General features: G+C 41.2%; 1 protein-coding gene across 1 annotated transcript in view; it reads left to right on the forward strand.

Moving 5' to 3' along the window:
• LOC137380633 (sodium bicarbonate cotransporter 3-like) overlaps positions 1–20,984 on the forward strand; it is a 249,305-nt gene that overhangs the window by 18,873 nt on the left and 209,448 nt on the right. The window lies entirely within an intron of this gene.

Consider the following 20,984-nt stretch of genomic DNA (forward strand, 5'->3'; position numbering starts at 1 on the left):
GGTGCTTAACTTGAGGTATCAGTAATGAGGAGAGGTCAAAGGGCCTGGGATTACTTAGTCCAAGGAAGAGAAGGCTCAGAAGATTTTCAAGATTCTTAAAAGAGTTGATAAATTGAACCCTGATGGATTAAAGATTGTCACAACCATGAACCAGAGCCAAGGAATATGGTCTCGAGGGAAAAGACAAGGGCGGTTAAGATTTTAACTACATTTTGCAGATAACAGTGAATGTGTGCAGCAAATTGTCTTTGCTGCTCTCAAGCAATAGTGTGGAAAAAATTGAGATGATTGGATAGATATTTAAGTGGTGGGTTTGAAGAATTGTAGATGTGGAACTGACTGGATGGACATTTGATGGACAGCTTCCCTGTCTTTTTCCTTGCCGCAGTAAAATGGGGTGTATTGTATTATGCTTCAAAATGATGCTGATCACCATCAAAATTTATAAAAATTACATTTTTTGCCATCACCTGTTTATCGTGAAACAACTTTAACAACGTTATCAGCAAAAGCTATCTATTTTTAAATAAACGTGTGCCTTTATGTAAAAAGAGATCATAGCATCATAAGGTTTAGATTGACTATGGAAAAGGACAAGGAGCTATGTGGAGTAAAAATAATTTAATTGGAGGAGGACCAACTTCAGTAGGGTGAGAAGGGATCTGGCCTAGGTAAATTGGATTCAAAGATTGGCAGGCAAAATGGCACCATGGGCTGCCTTTAAAGAGGAGATAGTTAGGATGCAGTCCCAAGTACATTCCCACGACGGGGAAAGATGGGAAAAACAAGTCCAGAGTTTCCTGGATGACGAAAGAAAGAGTGAGATGTTGTAGAAAAAGGGTGCAAATGACAGATGTCGGGTGGATAATACATTTGAGAACCAGGCTGTGTGTAGAAGGTCCAGAGGAGAAGTGCAAAAACAAATAAGCAGAGAGAGAGTATGAGAAGAGACTGGCAGCTAACATAAAAGGGACTGAAAAAGTCTTTTATAGGTACGTAAATAGTAAAAGGGTGGTAAAAGGAGGAGTGGAACTGATAATGACCTAGAAGGGGATTTATGCATGGAGGCAGGGGACATGGCTGCGGTACTAAATGAGTACTTTGAATCTGTCTTTACCAAGGAAGAAGATGCTGCTCAACTCATCGTGAAAGAGGAGGTAGTTGAGACACTGGATGGGCTAAAAATTGATCAAGTGGAGGTATTAGTTAGGCTGGCTGTACTTAAAGTTGTCAAGTAGCAGGACCAGATGAGATGTATCCAAGGATGCTGAGGAAATGGGGGTGGAAATTGTGGAGGCACTGGTCATAATCTTCCAATCCTCCTTAGATACAGGGGTGATGCCAGAAGACTGGACAATTGCAAATGTCACACCCTTGTTCAAAAAAGGGTATAAGGATAAGCCCAGCAGCTACAGGCCAGTCAGTTTAACCTCGGTAGTGGGAAAGCTTTTGGAAACGATGATGTGTGTCAAAATTAACAGTCACTTGGAAAAGCATGGGTTAATTAAGGAAATCCAGCATGGATTTGTTAAGGCAAACTGTGTTTAACTAACTTGCTTGAGTTTGTTGATGAGGTTACAGAGAGGGTAGATGAGGGTAATATTGATGTGGTGTACATGGACTTCCAAAAAGCATCTGATAAGGTGCCACATAACAGGATTTTCAGGAAAGTTAAAGCCCATGGAATAAAAGGGACAGTAGCAGCATGGATACGAAACTGGCTGAGTGATAGGAAACCGAGTAATGGTGAATGGTTGTTTTTCATACTGGTGAAAGGTATATAGTGGGGTTCCCCAGGGGTTGATGTTTCAAAATTTGTGGAGGATACAAAACGTGGAAGTATTGTGAACAGTGAGGAGGATAGTGATAAACTTCAAGAGGACAGGCAGGCTGATGGAATGGCAGACGAAATTTAATGCAAAGAGTGAAATTATTCATTTTGTTTGGAAGAACGAGGAGATGCAATATAAAGGGTACTAGTCTAAAGAGGGTGCAGGAGCAGAGAAGCTGGGAGTATAGGTACACAAATCATTGAAGCTGCCTACACCACATTCTCAGGCAGTACACTCTAGGTCCTAACCACTTGCTGCGGAAAAAGGTTTCCCTCATGTTGCAGTTGTTTCTATCGGTGTCCTCTGGTTCTCGATTGTTCTGCCACTGGGAACAGTTTCTCCCAATCTACTCTGTCCAGACCCCTCAGGCTGTAAAAGCTGTTAATATGGCATACAGGATCCTGGGCTTTATAAGTAGGGGCATGGAGGACAAGAGCAAGGAAGTTATGATAAACCTGTATAAAACACTGGTTCTGCATCAACAGGAGTACTGTGTCTAATTCTGGGCATCACACTTTAGAAGGATGTGAAAGCATTGGAGAGAATGGAGAAAAGATTTACAAGATCAGGGATGAGGGATTTCAGTTCCATGGAAAGATTGGAGAAGCTGGAGCTGCTCTTCTTGGCGAAGAGATTCGATAGAGGTGTTCAAAATCATGAGGGGTCTGGACAGAGTAGATTTGGAGAAACTGTTCCCAGTGGCAGAATGATCGAGAACCAGAGGACACCGATTTTTGTTTTAAGGTGATTGGCAAAAGAAACAACTGCAACATGAGGGAAACCTTTTTCCGCAGCAAGTGGTTAGGACCTAGAGTGCACTGCCTGAGAGCGTAGTGTAGGCAGCTTCAGTTGTGGCTTTCAAAGGGGATTGGATAATTACCTGAAGAGGAATTATTTGCAGGACTATGGGAAAAAGGCGGGGTGAGGACTAGGTGAGTTGCTCTTGCAAAGAGCCGGCATGGACATGGCGGGCCGAAGGCCTCCCTCTGTGCTGTAACCATTTTGTGATTCTTTGACCATAAGCTTATATATGCATAGATGTACTTTTAAAGTTTGGATTTTGCAGTAGTTTCTTTTCAAAGTTATGAATTTTCTACTTTTCAAAATGTGATGGTATGGAAGATGATGAGCAGAAAGGAAAAATTAAACTGCAAACAAAGGAATGTTGAGATCCTTATGGCATTGCTTTCTTGATACTTTGCTTGCTTTATTTTTTGTTTCTGGTTTAGTTACCACTGAATGTGGTTTGTGAAAATTGTTTAATAGTGTGAACAGTAATTACTGGTTATCCAGACTTCTCTTGAAAAAGTTTATAAATTATTCAAGTTTGCTTCCTGTTAGTGAAATGCATTCTGCATATGGTTTGGTGTGCTTGTGAGCACGTATATGAAAGTTCTTTCTTTTTAGATGTATCCCCAATAATCAGAGAGCCAGATTTAATTAAGCTGTGTGCCAATTTAAATGTACAATTAGATCTTTTTTTGCATTATTCATGAAGGAAAGATAAAATTTGCCTTCACATCCTGTAACTGTTTCTGGTTGTGTCGTCTCTTAATTCTTTATATTTGCATCTTGGCCCTTGTTTGTATTTTTAACTTTTTAAACCCCCTTTTTCTCTGTCTCTCTTATTTTGACACTTTTCTCTCTGCATCTTTCTTTCTGAATTTATCGTTCTCAGTTTCAGCTCTGTTCAAAGCGCTCAGTTGTAGAAAGAAGGAACTTGAATTTATGCAGTGCATTTTGTTACTTCAGGATGTCCCATAGGGCTTCACGTACTAGTCAATACTTTTAAAGTTATAGCCATTGATGCAACATCGGGAAACTCGATAGCCAGTTTGTGCAAAGCAAGGCCTCACAAACAGGAATAATCTGTTGTAGTGACGTTGTAGTAATAAATGTTGACCAGGGCGGCAGGAGAACTGCTCTATACTTCTTGGAATAATGCTATGGGATCTTTTGCATTCATCTGAGTGGGAAGACGGGACCTTGGTTTATAATCTTATCTGAAACATGGCAGCTTTGACTGTGCAGCACTCCCTCAGTACTGCAGTGCCAGTTTAGATTGTGTGCTCAAAACTCTATCGAGTGGAATTTGAAGCAATACTTTTCTGATGCAGGAGTGCTATTACTGAGCGAAGGTTTTGTTTATTTTATCTTTTTCCCCATTTCATCTGTTGCCTTGGTTCTGTCTTCACTTGTATTTTATAATACGACATTTTATAGGGCGGCACAGTGGCGCAGTGGTTAGCACTGCAGCCTCACGGCTCCAGCGACCCGGATTCGATTCTGGGTACTGCCTGTGTGGAGTTTGCAAGTTCTCCCTGTGTGTGCGTGGGTTTCCTCCAGGTGCTCCGGTTTCCTCCCACCACCAAAAGACTTGCAGTTGATAGGTAAATTGGCCATTATAAATTGCCCCTAGTAGAGGTGGGTGGTAGGGGAATATAGAGACAGGTGGGGATGTTGGAGGAATATGGGATTAGTGTAGGATTAGTATGAATGGGTGGTTGATGGTTGGCACAGACTCAGTGGGCCGAAGGGCCTGTTTCAGTGCTGTATCTATAAATAAATAAATAAAAATAAATAAATAATTTATTTGTGTATAGTCTTAAATCATTTTTGCTTTCCTTCCTCTGTTTTACCAAATGTGTCTCTGCTGTTTAATGAAGACTGCAACTGAGCATATTAACAACCTATTTTAAATTTAGCATCAAAACAGGAAATAAATTGACTTGCATGATACTGTCCAAGTGACAACACAGTAAAAATGAGGAAGCCAAAGCTTTAAAAAAAAAATTAAGGTATCCGAGAGATGGAGAATAGAATTCCAGGTTACAGTTGTCAGACTATAAAGCAAAGGTTAAATAACAAAGCCAAAGTGAAGAAATAAAGCTGCAAGCAAGGATCAAAAGTGAGTCCTAAGCCCTGGAGTCATGGATAGGTACCAAGAAGCAAACAGTATTATAGGAATATGGAATATCATACAGCGGTGTGGGCAAGTTTAATCATTAGTTTATTGTTATTTATATTGCTACATATTCAGTGGGGTCACAAACAAGATTGGTGTGAAGGTGGAAAATTAGCAACACAATTTGTTGTTTGAAGCTGCAATTTTTCAAGCATTGTTTTTCTGTGGGATTATTCTATATTTCAGTGCATAGACATGGCTCAGTTGCTTATTTCAGCCAATAAGAAAAATGATGACTTTTTTACTGTTGCAAATGTAATGTGCTACCTTACATGTTTAATGCTATATTTCAATGGCTAGCTATATAGACTCATACAATTGTGTAACATTGTTAACTTTATTTATGCTAAGTACACTAGCCAGAATAGATAGATAACCAAAGCTAAGGGATATAGGGTTATGTCACATATTAGCCATGACCTCACTGAATGGTGGAACAAGCTTGAGGGGCTAAATGGCCTACTCCTTTCCTGTGTTCCTATCGGACTTTGCTGTTATTCCACCAAATTGACTGAATAAGTCTCACTTGTGGAATGATCATATTTCATCTTTTGAGTATGACTGAAAGAAAAAAACTTGCATTTACGTTGCACCTTTTAAGTCCACTGGATGTGTCAAAGCACTTTACAGTAACTGAAGTACATTTTGAAGAATAGTCACTGTTGCAATGTAGGAAATGTGGCAGCCAGGTTGCACACAACCAGCTCCCTCTAACAGCAATATGTAATAATCTCTTCTTGTGATGTTGATTTGAGGGATAAATATTGGCCAGGGCATCAGGGATGGCTCCCTGCTTTTCTTTGAAATCGTGCCAAGGGATCTTTTACTTCCACCTGAAAGGGCAGACAGGCTTCGGTTTTTAACGTCTCATCTGAAAGATGGTACCTCTGACAGGACAGCACTCTTTCAGTTCTGCACTGGAATGTTGGCATTAATTTTTGTGTCGAAGTGCTGGCGTGGGACTGGAATCCACAGCCTTCAGACTCGGGTGAGAATGCTCCCAACTGAGCTACAGCTAACATGTAAATGAATACTGTGACTCTAGCATAGAGATGACCTGTGACAACTGTTTGATTCAAAGCATGCTGTTTTTAATATTTAGCTAACTGTATTTGTTGTTATAACTAGTCTCTGTCCTGCTTGTTTTATGCTTTCTGTTTAAAATGTAAGTTTTGTTTACATCCTTTGCTTCACTGTCCATGGCCAGATTGGACAATTGTCCTATTAATCTGGGCAACAGTTTTCTTCATGCCTGCTGTTAATGTTCATTGTTTGCTGTAGAGTCGTGGGATAAATCTTGCCAATATCGTTGTCCTAAAATGGAGTCCTCTACTGTTATTTTTTTAGTTTATATTTGCAGGGTTGTTTCAAAATTGGTTCAGCTTTCCCAGGGGGTAGTCTATTTGAATGCTGCTTAAGTTTTAAATGATCCTTAAATGTTTAATTCACTGCAGAGCTTCATGTTTCCTGGGACTTGTAGTTTTTGTTTCTATTGTGTCCTCTTTCCCTGGACAGTCTGATTATTGTTGTCTGTTCAGTTCCTACTTTGCAATTTATGGTGAGGTGATGTGTAGGTGCAAGACTGCAGTTTATTAATACATTTTTTCTCAGCTGCATGCAGGAGTTAATTGAGTACTTTTAGGTCATTAATATATTGCTGGTAACTTGATTGGAAAAGCTGACTGGCTAATTCTCTTGTTTTAAATGGCAGCATGTGGTAGGGAGTTAGTTGTACTTAGCTAACTATTAATGTAAGAAGTGTGGGGGTGCACACGTGCATGCATGTATAGTCTAAGTCTCTGCAGACAAAATTCAGCAATATCTTGCATAAGCCAGACTCATGATTCAAATCATACTAACCCAAGGTATGGTGTGATGGGGAAGTTTTTTTTTAATGGTGCAGGTTGTTTCCTAATTCTGGAATTTCCTGATATATGCTTGTATGAAGCCTAAAAAGCTAATTAATAATGCTGAATACAAGCATTCTGATTCATGATTAGCTTCCATGACTTCCCTGGTAGTACTTGTACACTCCTTCACCCCAGTTCATATGGTCTGCACCTTTGATTTAACTTTTCCTGTCCAGTAAGAAATTTAACTTTATATAGAACCAGAGTCAGAATATCTCAAAGCGCTTTAGAGTCAATGGAATAAAAACTGAAAATGCTGGAAATTCTCCAGCAGGTCAAGCAGCATCTGTGGAGAGAAAAGCAGAGTTAACGTTTCAGGTCTGTGGCCATTAAAGGTGCTTTAGTTTAATGTCTCATTATTTAAAACTCTAATCCTTATTTTCAGATCTATTCAAGGCCATTCAACCCCATCCCTATTTCTGTAATCTCCTCCACTCTGACAACTCTCCACAATATGTGTACTCCTCTTATTCTGGCCTCTTGAGTATCCCTGATTTTAATTGCTGCACCATTGGTGGCTGTGCCTTTTAGTTGTCAAGGCCCTGAGCTCTGGAATTCCCTCCCTACACCTCTCCACCTCTCACCTTTTAAGACATTCATTAAAACCAACTCCTTTGATCACCTGCCCTAATATCTCCTCACGTGGCTTGGTGTGAAATTTTGCTTTAACATTCCTGTGAAACACCTTGGGATGTTTTGTTGTGTTAAAGACACTATATAAATATACTCAATACTGCACTGAAGTGTCAACCTCTGAGCAGAATTCCTATCCCAGTTTCCCTTGCCTCCATGTTTAAAAACTTGTGCATCTTCCCTGTTCTGGTGGTGGAAGCAATAGAAGATTACTAGGAGGTAGCATTATCTTGAGCTGCCTTTCCTTCTAAACCAATCTATTCTTGACATATATCTGAAGGTAGATAGAGATAACCCTGTCTCCCAGTGTGTTTTGATTCTTAGTACAAAAAACATTGATATTTACTGTCAAACAGCTAGAATGAGGATTCTGTACATTGGACAGGGATAATTTGGAAAGGTGCTAGAAGCGTGCGTTGAAGTATTAGGGAAAGATGATTGGAGGAAAGGTAATTGTAGGTGAAAAAATACTAACCATCAGAAGCATGGAATAGTAGGGAAGGGACAATAATAATTGCTGTTTATTTTATCCCAATTGATTGAAATTTGAATTAGATTCTGCCTCTTGATACCCTGGTGGTTCAGTTGCCACAGGCCTTAATTTAATTTAGAGATACAGCACTGAAACAGGCCCTTCGGCCCACCGAGTCTGTGCCGACCAACAACCACCCATTTATACTAATCCTACATTAATCCCATATTCTCTACCACATCCCCACCATTCTCCTACCACTTACCGACACTAGGGGCAATTTACAATGGCCAATTTACCTATCAACCTGCAAGTCTTTGGAGGTGGGAGGAAACCGGAGCACCCGGCAGAAACCCATGCAGACACAGGGAGAACTTGCACAGGCAGTACCCAGAACTGAACCCGGGTCGCTGGAGCTGTGAGGCTGTGGTGCTAACCACTGTGCCTTGTGGTAGACTGTGTTTGAATATATAAAGCTTTCAATTGAGAAATCTTTTCATGACTGTATTGTCCAGTTTTTTTTTGTTCATTGAAGTCAGTGCAGGGAATAGAATAGTTTTCAACACTTAACAAAATAGTCCCAGTGTAATCAGAAGCAGAGTGAAATTTTTTTTAATGTTATCCCAACCTAAGAACACTGCTTGTTTCCATGCAGTATAATTGTTTTTTATATTTTCCCCTGCAGTAATCACATGACTTCAGAGAGTAACATTGCCAATTGACACTGCATGCACTTTTGTTCTGTGGACCTGTGTCTCTTAAGAATTGGATTGAGAGTGGCCAAATTCCTGCCTCATTCAACAGGTGGAGAAAATACTTCATCCCATCAATTTGGGACTTGGGTTTGAACCAGCCCAGAGTTGAAAGGTCTGACATACACCCATCATTATGCTAGCAGGGGAGGGGACCGTGGTGATTTGGGGGTTAATTGAACATTGGAAGATTTAAAACTTAGCTATGCAAATGAGTATTTTCCTTGGATAAATTGCCACAAGATACAGATGATTTAAGTAACCCATGTCTAAATGGGGATTAAAAAGAAATTCTGCCAATTCTACTGAATTAAATTTAAATCTAATTCTCAGATTTAAATAGCATAAACAGCACTTCATTGCAGATGCAGGAAATTTGTTGCTACACAATGACCGTGTAAACAGATTTTTTTTGGAGTCTGGGTCTTTCAGCTCTCTCAAATCTGTTTAATGTCTTGTGTTGTTCCTGCTTCGAACTGTGAAACTAAATCTTTTTTCATGATCTCAGTTCTGCAGTGAGATTATTGACTTGCCCAGATGACTTGTCAATTGATGCCCTTGAATACTGTTGAGTTTAGCTGTTGTTCAAATGTCTGCTGTAGAATTCCGGCCAATTTCTGTTGCAGAATCTATGCTGCTATGAGATTGGTGTGCACAACTTGATGGGTTGGATTTGTTGTAGCATAAATTTTGCTATACAAGATATTTGAGGCATGGGTAGGCTGTAAATGTCTTGTGGAAACAGATATTTTCTCAAACTAATAACTTTGAGAAGTATAATTTTTTGTTTGGTACTACTCGAGTGTATATCTTTTGTGCAGTACTTTTGTGATAAGTATTGAGGGCATGATATTGGTTGACAATGTAGGCATCTGAAGATTTTAATAAATGTTCATGTCACAATGTCCCTCTTTTTTGTTTCTGGTATTCTTTCATTGTAAACATGGGAGTGCAGTTCCAAATTTTGAAGTTTGGTCAACTGTGTGTGAGCACTATAGAGTCGTGGCTTCATTTGAAAGATTAATTTCTTGAATTCATCTTCCACGTATTATCAGTAGGGTCTGTCCAATCCCACCTTTAGGTTTGGAGAAAGTTGAAGAGAATGAAGATGCTTTAGTGCTCCTGATTCAAAATTTTTACACAACACATGACGAGTTAGGTGACCCTGTACCCCACAATCGCACTAATCTTGGCCTCCTTTTGGGTTAGCATTTCACTTCTTCCTGTGCAATTCGTCAAGGACATGAAACCATTTGCTTTCACACATTGGAAAAAGTTTAATTTTTTTTGTGCTTTTTGATCCTAGATTAATCTTTTATTTTGCAAAACTATAGATATATTCAGATACTAGTTTTCATTTTATTTTGGTTCTGTTATAATTTAGTCATTGGTGCTGTTTTTGAAGCTGGCTTGTCTTTAAGAACCTTCTGCCTAGACATGACTTTGCTCCTTTTTTTCTGCAGTGGTTTCAGGCATCAGATGTTTTAGAATTCCACAAAACCTGATGATGGGTCACATTTTAATTGTGCAATCCTTTTTCATTTCTTTCCAAGCAAAAGTCTAAATATATTTCTGGTCAGCTCCAAACATAGCATTAGGACTGGCAGATTGAAGTTAGTTATTTACAAAGAAAAATATAACTGGTTTTGAACTGGATGCAGTACAGGCTCATCCAGAAGCCAAGGTTGGAAACCCATCTAGGAAAAAATCATGGAATTACTCAGCAGGTTGGGCAGCATTTGTGGAGAGAGAAACAGAGTTAACTTTTCAGGTCTGTGACCTTTCATCAGAACTGGCAAAGGTTGGAAAAAAATTCAGTTTTAATCAAGTGGCAGGGGGGTGGGGGGGCGGTGGTGTGGGGAAGAGAACAAAGGGAAAGGTGTTTGATAGGGCAGGTGAGAATTAAATAACAAAGCTGTCCTGGGAAATTAATCTTTCAAATGAAGCCCACTATCAACCACATAAGACTCGATAGTGCTCACACACAGTTGACCAAACTTCAAGTTTACAAAGAGTATGTTGATGCTTGTGGTGAAAGACAAAGCATTAGTTCAGAGAGAGTGTTAATAGTAGAATAATGAGCAGCTCTGACTACATGAAAAAACAGGCACATGGTTAAAAAATAAAATATAAAAAAAGGACAGTCACGCTCTGAAGTTATTGAACACAAAGTTCAGTCCGCAAGGCTGTAGAGTGCCTAATTGAAAGATCAGGTGCTGCTTCTCGAGCTTGTGTTGATGTTCACTGGAACACTGGAGCAGGCCAAGGACAGAAATATTGGCATGAGAGCCGGGGGAGTGTTGAAATGGCAAGCGACTGGAAGCTCGAGGTCATGCTTTCAGACTGAGCGGAGGTGTTCCGTGAAGCGGTCGCCCAATCTGCGTTTGGTCTCCCCAGTGTAGAGGAGACTGCATTGTGAGCAGCGAATACAGTATACTAAATTGAAGGAAGTACAAGTAAATCTTTGCTTCACCTGGAAGGAATGATGGGGGCCTTGGATGGTGAGGAGAGAGGAGGTAAAAGGGCAGGTATTACATCACCTCCTGCGATTGCATGGGTAGGGGGCGAGGTGTCGGGGGTGATGGAGGAGTGGACCAGGATATTGCGGATGGAACGATCCCTTCGAAATGCTGACTGAAGGGGAAGGGAAGATGTGTTTGGTGGTGGCATCACACTGGAGATGGCGGAGGATGATCCTTTGGATGTGGAGGCTGGTGGGGTGGAAAATGAGGACAAGGGGAGCCCTGTCGTGATTCTGGGAGTGAGGGGAAGGGGTGAGGGCAGAAGTGCAGGAAATGGGTTGGACACGGTTGGGGGCCCTGTTAACCACAGTGTGGGGGGTGGGGATGTCCTTGGTTGAGGAAAAAGGAAGACATCTCAGAAGCGCTGTTGTGGATGGAGTCCTTACAGGAAACAGGATGTAAAGAGGTGTAGTCAGGGTAGCCGTGGGAGTTGGTAGTCTTATAATGAATATTGGCAGACTGCCTTTCCCCAGAGATGGAGACCGAGAAGTCGACGAAGGGAAGGGAAGTGCCGGAAATGGACCATTTAAAGGTAAGAGAAGGGTGAAAATTGGGAGCAAAGTTGAAGTTTTCCAGTTCGGGACGAGAGCGGGAAGTGGCACCAATATAGTTATCAGTATACTGGAAAAAGAGGTGAGGGAGGGGGCCTGAGTAGGACTGGAACAAGAAATGTTCGACATATCCCACAAAAAGACAGGCATAACTAGGATCCATGAGGGTACACCTTTTATTTGAAGGAAGTGAGTAGAGTTGAAGGAGAAGTTGTTCAATGTGAGAATAAGTTCAGCCAAGCGAAAGAGGGTAGAGGTGGATGGGGACTAGTTGGATCTCTGTTCAAGGAAGAAGCAGACAGCCCTCAGACCATTCTGGTGGGCGACAGAGGTGTACAGAGACAGGACTTCCATGGTGAAGAGGTGGTGGTTAGGGTCAGGAAACTAGAAATTGTCAAATGACGTAGGGCGTCCGAAGAGTGGGAAGGGACTGGACCAGGGGAGAAAAGATAGCGTCAAGGTAGGAGAAAATAGGTTCAGTGGGGCTGGAACAGGCTGAAATGATGGGTCTACCAGGACAGTCCTGTTTGTTGATTTTAGGAAGAAGGTAAAGGCGGACTGTCCGGGGTTGTGGGGCTATGAGGTTGGAAGCTGTAGAGGGAAGATCTCCAGAGGAGATGAGGTCAGTGACAGTCCTGGAGACAGTGGCTTGGTGTTTGGTGGTGGGGTCATGGTCCAGGGGGAGGTAGGAAGAAGTATCCAAGAGCTGGTGCTCAGCCTCTGCAAGATAGAGGTCGGCATGCCAGACAACAACAGCATGACCCTTGTCAGCAGGTTTGATCACAATGTTGATGTTAGACCTGAGAGAACAAAGTGCGGCAAGTTCGGAGGGAGTCAGGTTGGAGTGAGTGAGGGGAGCAGAAAAATTGAGACGGCCGAGGTCACGGCAACAGTTCTCAATGAAAAGATTGAGAGTGGGTAAGAGGCCAGACGGAGGGGTCCAGGTGGATGGAGAATACTGGAGGTGGGTGAAAGGGTCCACTGGTCAGGGGGAGGACTCCTGGTCAAAGAAGTGAGCCCAGAGGCGAAGAAAAATACATCTTGGCCGATGAGGAAACAGTTACCTTGCAAGAGAATATTAAATATTCCCCCTCTCTCTGTACATTTCACTCTTCTATTTGTGGTTAGGTAGTCTAGAGGCTGCTGTTGCAAACTGAAAAATTCTAGAATTTGAAATTCCATGAAATTTCAAGTGAGGAGCATTTCAAAGCCGTCCTCATATTTAAGCACAGTGACTATGCAAACCTTGTCAACATGTTAAATCAACCTTATAATTATCTGCTTTAGAAATTCCTCTATACCTTTCAATGAATTACAGCAATATACAGTCATAATTTCATAGTTTCTGTATTAAATAACAAGCTTATAACCACTAAAATAAAAGCAAAATACTGCGGATGCTGGAAATCTGAAACAAAAACAAGAAATGCTGGATTCACTCAGCAGGTCTGGCAGCATCTGTGGAAAGAGAAGCAGAGTTAACGTTTCGGGTCAGTGACCCTTCTTCGGAAAGCTTATAACCACCATTTTTGAGAATGCAGTATAGTGTATGTAATCATGGATGGTTGAGACAGAGTATAAATTAATATCTGAATTGAAATGACTGCTAACAAATTTCCAGAGCTTCAACCTTTTGTCTAAATCTCTGCAAAAAAAAATTAGAGCAATTTTGCTTTGTTATTTGTAATGCTATTTTTTTGAACTTTTCAAATTAATTTTCTTGAGAACTGCGCAGGGGACCCAGTGGACTAGTCATCTAAGGGTGCTTTTAAGTTATTGCAGGGCTGCTTTCATTGTGGCCTAATGTTGAACTGGCAAAAATCAAATTTACTGGCCTTTATTTGTGCTGCTAACTTTTTACATGTAGCTTTTTGTACAATTTTTTCCTGCATAATAAAATTGGTTTGAAACTCAAATGTAAGCTGTCTAAGTGCATACGGTATACAAGTATTTTTGGGGTGGGTGGGGGAAATAGACCTTGAAAGTATTTTTGTATATCTCGCTGACTGCTGCATAAACTGCACCTGTTCTGCTTTAGGTCAGGGCACACTAAGTTCCTCCCTGCTGCACTCTACAAAGACTTGGGCATTTGAAGAAAGCCTGACTATTTTGCATGATTGTAGAGATACAAATGTTTTACCACAAACTTAAGTTAACAAGTCTAGAGGTGTACAAGAAGAAGGTGTTCAAGGCTGCTGAGAAGGAAGTAAATGGAGCAATGACTCACGAATGTGTACGGCATGTAGGATTGGATTAACGACTGAATTTGTGTGCTTTGCCACAAACTAAGCTCAGTGTGGTTGGAAGAGAAAGTGATAGAATCTATTCTGGCAGCCCTTTTTCAAATTCAAATGAGCGGTGGGAAGAGGAGTCAGCACCCTAAATCTGACTGCAGGCCACATGGTATGCTGGAGGGATCAACCCTGTAGATTTTAAAGAGAAGCTCAACTTGGCTGCTTGAGGACGAAAAAGATGTGTGTACATCTGTACAATAGTATGCAAAACCAATTGCTTTGGTTTAGTGCAATTTTAGAAGTGTACTATACATCATCCAGAAGGTAGCACTGGAGGAGCCTTAGCCTTTGTGCAATAGATAAAAGGTTTTTGCAGCCTGTGTGGATGAGAGCAAGGACTGTAGGAAAGATGAGCAAACTGACCACAGGACTGTGGTGCAGGGGGCCATTCAATAAGGGGAGTAAAAAGGAATGTTGTAGGGGACAGTATAGTTAGAGGGATAGATACTGTTCTCTGCAGCTGAGAGCGTGAGTCCCGAAGGCTGTGTTCCCTGCCGATGCAGGGTTAAGGACGACATCTCGGGGCTGGAGAGGAATTTGGAGTGTGAGGGGAAGGATCCAGTTGTTGTCCACATAGGTACCAACAACATAGGTAGGACTAAGAGAGAGGTTCTGCCGGGGGCTAAATTAAAAAGCAGAACCGTAAAGGTGGTAATCTCTGGATTACTAACTGAGTTGCGAACAAATTGGCATGGGGTAAATAAGATCAGAGAATTGAATGCGTGGCTCAAAGGTTGATGTGGGAGAAATGGGTTTCGATTCAAGTGGCATCGGTACCAGTACTGCGGAAGGAGGGAACTTTTCCCTTGGGACTTGCTTCACTTGAACCGAGCTGGCACCAACGTTCTGGCAAATTGAATAACTAGGACTGTAGAGAGGGCAGGGAGGGTTCAGGTGAGGAGAAATTTAGAAAGCTAATGAGAAAGGAGAAAGGACAAAGGAATAGTGCAGGGTAGTGATATTGGTAATGATAACCAGAGTGACAGGAAGGGACAGAGTGTACAAACATCAGAGTGCACCAGCAAATAAGGTCAGAGTAGGGAAAAATGGTAATAAGACAGAATTAAAGGGTTTTATATATCTGAATGCATGCAGCATTTGTAACAAGATGGGTGAATTGATGGCACAAATAGAAATAAATGGGTATGATGTAATCATTACAGGGACTTGGTTACAAGGTGACCAAGGCTGGGAACTGAATATTCAAGGGTATTTGACATTTCAAAAGGATAGGAAGAAAGGAAAAGGAGGCAAAAACAGACCCTTAGAGCTTTTACAAGTATATAATAAGGAAGGGAGTAACTAAAGTAAATGTTGGTCCCTTAGAGGATGAAACTGGGGAATTAATAATGGGGAACAAAGAAATGGCAGAGACTTCAAACAAATATTTTGTATCTGTCTTCACGGTAGTAGATGCTAAAAAATCATGGGACAAAAGGGAGAGAGGAACTTAAAACAGTCTCGAATACTAGAGAAAAAGTACAAGGAGCACTAATGGAACTAAAGGCTGACAAGTCCCCTGGTCTGCATCCTAGGATCTTAAAAGAAGTGGCTGCAGAGATAGTGAATGCATTGGTTGTAATCTCCCAAAATTCTGGAAAAGTCCTAGTAGATTGGCAAACTGCAAATTTAACACCCCTATTCAAGAAAGGAGGGAGACAGAAAGCGGGAGACTGTAGGCCAGCTAGCCTAACGTCTATCATTGGGAAAATGCTAGAATCCACTATTAAGGAAGTAGCAGGACATTTAGAAAACGATAATACAATCAAGTAGACTTAACATGGTTTTATGAAAGGGAAATAAGGTTTGACAAATTTACTGGAGTTCTTTGAGGGTGTAAAGAGTAGGCTGGATAAAGCGGAACCACTAGATGTAGCATATGTGGATTTCCAAAAGGCATTCGATAAGGTGCCACATATAAGGTTACTGCATAAGATAAGAGCCCGTGGTGTTGTGGGTAATAGGAACATATGAATTAGGAGCAGGAGTAGGCCACCGGACCCCTTGAGCCTGCTCCGCCATTCAATAAGTTCACAACTGAACTGATTACTCCACATTTCCACTTACCCCTGATAACCTTCCACCCCCTTGCTCATCAAGAATCTATCGACCTCTGCCTTAAAAATATTCAAAGAGTCTGCTTCCACACTCTTTTGAGGAAGAGAATTTCAAAGACTCACTACCTTCAGAGAAAACAATTTCTCCTCATCTCTGTCTTAAATGGGCGACCCTTTATTTTTAAACAGTGACCCTTAGTTGGAAATTCTCCCACAAGGGGAAACATCCTTTCCACATCCACCCTGTCAAGACCCCCGAGGATCTTATATGTTTCAATCAAGTCGCCTCTCACTCTTCTAAATTCCAGCGGATCCAAGCCTCGCCTGTCTAATCTTTCCTCATAAGACAGTCCACCCATTCCATGTATTAGTCTAGTAAACCTTTTCTGTACTGCCTCTAACGCCTTTAAATCCTTCCTTAAGTAAGGAGACCGATACTGTACACAGTACTCCAGATGTGGTCTCGCCAATTCCCTGTATAGCTGAAGCATAACCTCCTACCTTTGCATTCAGTTCCCCTTGCAATAAATGATAACATTCTATTAGCTTTCCTAATTGCATGCTGTACCTGCATACTAACGTTTTGCGATTCATGCACTAGGACACCCAGATCCCTCTGCATCTCAGAGCTTTGCAATCTCTCGTCATTTAGATAGTATGCTGCTTTTTTATTCTTCCTGCCAAAGTGGGCAATTTCCCACTTTCCCACATTATACTCCATTTGCCGAGTCTTTGCCCACTTACTTAGCCTATCTATATCCCTTTGTAGCCTCCTTATGTCCTCTTCGCAGCTTACTTTCCTACCTATCCTTGTGCTATCAGCAAATTTAGCAACCATACCTTTGGTCCCTTCTTCCAAGTCATTTATATAAATTGTAAAAATTTGAGGCCCCAGCATAGATCCCTGTGGCACACCACTCGTTGCATCTTGCCAACCAGAAAATGACTCATTTATGCCTACTCTGTTTCCTGTTAGCGAACCAATCTTCTATCCATGCCAATATGTTACCCCTGCACCATGAACTTTTATTTTCTGCAGTAACCTTTGACGTGGCACCTTATCAAATGTTTTCTGGAAATCTAAGTACAATACATCCACCAGTTCACCTTTATCCACAGCACATGTAAAAGATCTCCAATAAATTGGTTAAACATGATTTCCCTTTCACAAAACCATGTTGACTCTGCCTGATAACCTTGCATTTTCTAAATGCCCTGCTATGACCTCTTTAATAATAGCTTCTAACATTTTCCCTAAGACAGATATTAAGCTAACTGGCCTGTAGTTTCCTGCTTTCTGTCTCCCTTTTTGAATAAAGGAGTTACATTTCCTATTTTCCAATCTAAAGGAACCTTCCCTGAATCTAGGGAATTTTGGAAAATTAAAACTAACGCATCAACTATCTCACAAGCCACTTCTTTAAACAACCTAGGATGAAGTCCATCAGGACCCGGGGACTTGTCAGTCTGCAGCTCCAACAATTTGTTCAATACCACTTCCCTGGTGATTGTAATTTTCTTGAGTTTCTCCCTTCCATTTCCTGACTTCCAGCTAATACTGGGATGTTACTTGTATCCTCAATAGTGAAGACCGATGCAAAATATCTGTTCAATTCATTTGCCATCTCCTTATTATCCGTTATTAATTCCCCAGACTCACTTTTTATAGGACCAACGCTCTCTTTGTTGACCGTTTTCTTTTTTAAATATCTATAGAAACTCCCTTACTATCTGTCTTTATATTTCTATCTAGCTTTCTCTCGTACTCTAATTTTACCTTCTTTATCAATCTTTTAGTCCTTCTTTGCTGTTTTTATATTCTGTCCAATCTTCTGACCTACCTCATCTTTGCGCAATTATAGGCTTTTTCTTTAATTTGATACTATCTTTAACTATTTTAGTTAACCACGGATGGTGGGTCCCACCCTTGGAATTTTTTTTTCTCGTTGAAATGTATCTATTCTGTGTATTCTGAAAAATCCCCTTAAATATCTGCCACTGCATCTTTATTGACCTATCCCTTAACCTGATTTTCCAGTTCACTTTAGCTAGCTCTGCTTTCATGCCCTCATAATTTCCCTTATTTAAGTTTATAATACTAGTCTTGGATCCACTCTTCTCTCCCTCAAACTGAATGTAAAATTCAATCATATTATGATCGTTGTTACCTTGGGATGCCTTAACTTATGAGGTCATTAATTCGTCCTATCTCGTTGCACGATACCAGGTCTAGTATAGCCTGCTCTCTGGTTGGCTCCAGAATGTATTGTTCCAAGAAATTATCCTGAAAACATGCTATGTCCTCCTCATCTAGGCTACCTCTGCCCATCTGATTTTTGTAGGTTAAAATCCCCCATAACTATCACTGTACCTTTCTGACAAACTGTCATTATTTCTTCCTTTATACCCCGTCCCACAGTGTGGTTAATGTTAGGTGGCCTGTACACTGCTCCCACAAGTGACTTCTTGCCTTTATGATTTCTCATCTCTACCCAAGCTGCTTCTACATCCTGGCCTCTTGAACTTGGGTCATCCCTCTCTATTGCGCTAATACCATCATTAATTAACAAAGCTACCCCGCCACCTTTTCCTAGCTTCCTGTCCTTCCTAAATGCCATGTCTCTTTCAATATTCAGGTCCCGATCTATGTCGTCCTGCAGCCATGTCTAATATATTAGCATAGATAGAAGATTGGCCAACGAACAGGAAACAGAGTGCTGGGATAAATGGGTTATTTTCAGGTTGGCAAACTGTAACTAATGGGGTGCCACAGGGATCAGTCCTGGGGCCTCAACTATTTACAATCGATTTTCATGACTTGGATGAAGGGACAGAGTACATTGTAGCCAAATTTGCTGACGATACAAAGCTCGATGGGAAAGCAAGTTGTGAGGAGGACAGAGAGTCTGTAAAGAGATATAGAATGGTTAAGTGAGTGGGCAAAAGTTAGGAAGATGGAGTATAATGTGGGGAAATGTGAGGTTATCCACTTTGGTAGGAAGAATAGACAAGATATTTAAATGGAGAGAGACTACAGAATGCTGTGGTACAGAGGGATCTGGGTGTCCTCATACATGAATCACACAAAGTTAGCATGTAAGTACAGCAAGTAATTAAGGCAAATGGCATGTTGGCCTTTATTGGAAGGGAGATAGAGTATAAAAGGGAAGTCTTGATACAGCTGTATGGCTGTTGGTGAGACCACACCTCGAGTTCTGCGTATGGTTTTGGTCTCCTTACTTTAGGAGGGGCATACTTGCATTGGAGGCAGTTCAAAGATGGTTCACTAGGTTGATTCCTGGGATGGAGGGGTTGTCTTATGAGGGAAGCTTGAGCAGGTTGGGCCTATACTCATTGGAGTTTAAAAGAATGGGAAGTGATCTTATTGAAACATAAGGTTCTGAAGGGGCTTGACAGGGTTGATGCTCAGAGGATGTTTCCCCTTGTGGGGGAAATCTAGAACTAGGGGGCACTGTTTCAGAATTAGGGGTTTCCCATTTAAAACGGAGATGTCGAGGAATTTGTTTTCTCTGAGGGTCGTTAATCTTTGGAATTCTCTACCCCAGTGAGTAGTGGCGGTTGGATCATTGAATATATTCAAGGCTGAGTTAGGTAGATTTTTGATCTACAAGGGAGTAAAGGGCTATGGGGGGCAGGCAGGAAAGTGGAGTTGAGGCTACAATCAGATCAGGCATGACCTTACTGAATGGCGGAGCAGGCACGAGAGACCAAATGGACTATTCTTTCTCTTTTTTTTAATTTTCTTATCATGGCGGTGGACTTGGCGCACGGCCCTCAATTTTATGGTGCATTTTGGAGTATACGCTTTATGTATATGTAATTATTTTGTACATGCTACTTCATTTGGAAAAACAGACCATACAATTTACACACACAAAGCCAGCCTGACAGTTACTGAAGTTGTCCAGTGTGTTGTCGAGTCATGTAGACAGGAAAGGGTTGTCAACCATGGCCAGACACTAGAAACCAAAGATTACCAGGAATAGCAACCACCATCATTAAATTGGGCCAGATAGCTGGCAACCAGCTGCAGCCAACCATTGGAATCCAGTCAGGCAGCAACTGCCACTATTAGCCAGGCAGCGAGCAGCATTATCAGAAGTGGATGGAGGCTTTGGTTCTTGGTTATGGGAGTAAAAGGAGTAGGATTACAACAAACTAAGAATTTTCAGTAAAAGCCGACTGCGTTATTGTGCGCTTCTCCCACTCTCAATTTTCTTGACTCTCTTTCACCTTCCAGCGCTCTCATGGTAGATTTGCTACTTTCTCAATGGGGAGAAATTGAATTGTGCCAGTGGGGTAAGTATATACTTGCCTCCAAAGATTTAAAATAAGTATACCCCACACACTTCCAACTATAAAACCTGATCTGTTCTCTTGCAGTTTGCCATCAAGTGACATCACTTATTGCTTAGCGCAAACTCCTCAGCCTATGTACTATGTATAGTAATTGGAGAAATATTAAATAGACCCACTGCCTATTTTTTTTGTTGCAAAAAACAGTGATTTAAGAGTTGCTCGCATAGATACAACAATGGAACCAGGACTATTTGAAATAACGTAAGTTGGGTCGGGTGCCATTGCCATCTGACCAATAACATTGCAGCAAATGTTTTGCTGAAGTGGAAGGTAACATGATATGTTTTCACAAAAGATCCATTCTAACTAAAGATAAATTTAGAACCAAATTACAACTTACTTTCCTCATCTATGATGCAGTTTGTGTCCTGTGGTGCTACTAATTCAGAAAGGTCTCGAATATACTGGTGGCCAGCCCCTGATCCCCTGCCAGGGCCAACTAGATACACAGAAGATCATGAAACTGAGGCAGGCATTTGGAACAACCTTACACAGATGTGAAATTTAACCAGAAATTGGGTTGCAGCCTCCATTGAAAGTGAAACAAAGGCTGTATGTAACCTCTCGCACAGTAGGTTGATGTGATGAATGCAACTAAACTAGATGGAGAATGTGG

The sequence above is a fragment of the Heterodontus francisci genome, chromosome 2 (assembly GCF_036365525.1).
Source record: "Heterodontus francisci isolate sHetFra1 chromosome 2, sHetFra1.hap1, whole genome shotgun sequence".
Classification (NCBI taxonomy): domain Eukaryota; kingdom Metazoa; phylum Chordata; class Chondrichthyes; order Heterodontiformes; family Heterodontidae; genus Heterodontus; species Heterodontus francisci.